Source organism: Bison bison, unplaced genomic scaffold (assembly GCF_000754665.1).
Source record: "Bison bison bison isolate TAMUID 2011002044 unplaced genomic scaffold, Bison_UMD1.0 scf7180017850955, whole genome shotgun sequence".
Lineage (NCBI taxonomy): Eukaryota > Metazoa > Chordata > Mammalia > Artiodactyla > Bovidae > Bison > Bison bison.
In genome coordinates this window covers 19,492-22,372 of record NW_011481528.1, presented here as the reverse complement: position 1 = coordinate 22,372, position 2,881 = coordinate 19,492, and the positions used below count along the sequence as shown (strand labels likewise).

Sequence of the window (2,881 nt, the reverse complement as noted above, 5' to 3'; positions counted from 1 at the left end):
AGCTTCAGCTTCAGCATCAGTCCTTCCAATAAATATTCAGGACTGATCTCCTTTATGATGGACTGGTTGGATCTCCTTGCAGTCCAAGGGACTCTCAAGTGTCTTGTTCAACACCACAGTTCAAAAGCATCAATTCTTTGGTGCTCAGCTTTCTTTATAGTCCAACTTTCATATCCATACATGACTACTGGAAAAACCATAGCTTTGACTAGATGGACTTTGTTGGCAAAGTAATGTCTCTGCTTTTTAATAAGCTTTCTAGGTTGGTCATAATTTTATTCCAAGGAGGAAGCGTCTTTTAATTTCATGGCTGCAGTCACCATCTGCAGTGATTTGGGAGCCCCCCAAAATAGTCTGTCATTGTTTCCACTGTTTCCCCATCTATTTGCCATGAAGTGATGGGACCAGAAGCCATGATCTTAATTTTCTGAATGTTGAGTTTTAAGCCAAATTTTTCAGTCTCCTTTTTCACTTTCATTAAGAGGCTCTTTAGTTCTTCTCTTTCTGCCATAAGGGTATGTCATCTGCATATCTGCAGTTATTGATATTTCTCCTGGTAATCTTGATTCCAGCTTGTGCTTCATCCAGTCCAGCATTTCTCATGATGCACTATGTATATAAATTAAATAAGCAGGGTGACAGTATACAGCCTTGACATACTCCTTTCCCTATTTGGAACCAGAGCTGTACTTGGTCTGAAACAACAAAACGTGGAAATCTAGATGTGCGATGTGTACACAAGAGAGTGATGATTTTCTTTAGGATGGACTTTTGCTCTTTGGACACAACTCACTTCAGAGTTTTTTTAATAATAATCTTTGGATATATTCTTCACATGTAGGTTTTTAATAATAAGTGTTTGTCAAGTAAAGGATACCTGGATGCAGAAACAACTACCCGAAACATTGGATACATGAAATACACATCCTGCTACACTGCCCTGCTAGTTAAGAATGTTTAACATTCTTAGCTAGTCTTTTCTGAGTATAAGTTTTCATTTGGGGGAAATTCTGAGCAGTGTAAGTTGTTGTAGTATTATACTGATGTTCCTTATCAACCATTAGTAGTACGTGGGCCAATGGGGTTCTTTTCTCTCTTTTTTTCACTATTGCCGGGGATCTACTTCATCCTGTTCTAAATGAAAGGGTTCTATAGTGTATCAAGTGCAACGGTGGGGTCTGCTGTACTATGGATCTTGTTCTATCCTGAGTGTTGCCTGTTCATGTGTGTCTGTTGCCATCTATTTCAGTCCTCACTGTTAAGTGCTGTGCTGGGAGAGCTGCCCCCGAGCCAGGGACAGGTCAGTGTGCACGGGAGGATTGTGTATGTGTCTCAGAAGCCCTGGCTGTTCTCAGGAACTGTGAGGAATAACATTTTATTTGGGAAGAAATATGAAGAAGAACGGTATGAAAAAGTAATAAAGGCTTGTGCTTTGGAAGAGGTGAGTAATGACTTTTGAGTTGCATATACTTAAATTTCAAATAATAATAGTGTTTGTTTAAACTACAGGGTTTATTAAAATTTTGTTTCAAATTCTGAAAGATTTCTGAGTAAATATACACATGTAACCCAGCTGTTTCAATGCAAATGTGATAGCAGCACTTACAGAAATGCCTTTAGAAAATAGTGGGTGGTTTTTAATTTTATAATGTTTTATTCACTTTTAAATTTCTTTCTTTAATGAATGATTACCAAAATTTACAGAAATAGTGTAGTATAATGAACTCTCATGTACCACCCCCAGCTTTAGCCAAGATCAGCTGGTGGCCAGTTTTGCTGCATCTCTACCCCTGACCCCTGCCAGCCCCACACCCACCCCAGAGTATTCTGAAGCAGATCCTAGACATCAGATTTGTTCATCTGTAAACATATCATTAGTTTTCTCTACAAGATAGGATAGCCTTTGGGAAAAAATCACCATATTATTTCACCTGAAAAATAGCTCAAATTCTTGAATATCATCAAACTTGTAGTTTGTGTGTTTTTTTAATTAATTAACTTATTTTAATTAGAGGCTAATTATTTTACAATCGGAGAAGGTGATGGCACCCTACTCCAGTACTCTTGCCTGGAAAATCCCGTGGACGGAGGAGCCTGGTAGGCTGCAGTCTACGGGGCCGCTTAGAGTCGGACATGACTGAGTGACTTCCCTTTCACTTTCATGCTTTGGAGAAGGAAATGGCAACCCAGTCCAGTGTTCTTGCCTGGAGAATCCCAGGGACAGGGGAGCCTGGTGGGCTGCCGTCTATGGGGTCACACGGAGTCGGGCACGACTGAAGTGACTTAGCAGCAGCAGCATTTTACAATAGTGTAGTGTTTTTGCCATACATTGACATGAATAAGCCATGGGTGTACATGTGTTTCCCATTGTGACCCTCCCCATCCCATCCCTCAGGGTCATCCCAGTGCATTAGCCCTGAGCACCCTGTATTATAAATCGAACTTGGACTGGCGATTTGTTTCACATATGATAATTTACATGTTTCAATGCTATTCTCCCATATCATCCCACTCTCGCCCTCTCCCACAGAGTCCAAAAGACTGTTCAGTACATCTGTGTCTCTTTTGCTGTCTCACATGCAGGGTTATAGTTACCATCTTTCTTAATTCCATATATATGCATTAGTATACTGTATTGGTGTTTTTCTTTCTGGCTTACTTCACTCTGTATAATAGGTTCCAGTTTCATCCACCTCATTAGAACTGATTCAAGTGTATTCTTTTTAATGGCTGAGTAATATTCCATTGTGTATATGTACCACAGCTTTCTTATCTATTCATCTGCCGGTGGATGTCTAGGTTGCTTCTATGTCCTGGCTATTGTAAACAGTGCTGCGATGAACATTGGGGTACACGTGTCTCTTTCCCTTCTGGTTTCCTC

At 40.2% G+C, this 2,881-nt stretch overlaps 1 long non-coding RNA gene across 1 annotated transcript in view; it reads left to right on the top strand.

The window, feature by feature from the left end:
• The first annotated feature begins 1,306 nt into the window (after positions 1–1,306).
• LOC104995638 overlaps positions 1,307–2,881 on the top strand; it is a 10,823-nt gene continuing 9,248 nt past the window's right edge. The window contains exon 1 of the long non-coding RNA XR_826071.1: positions 1,307–1,441. This is a non-coding gene — a long non-coding RNA (uncharacterized LOC104995638). The remainder of the gene's footprint in view (positions 1,442–2,881) is intronic.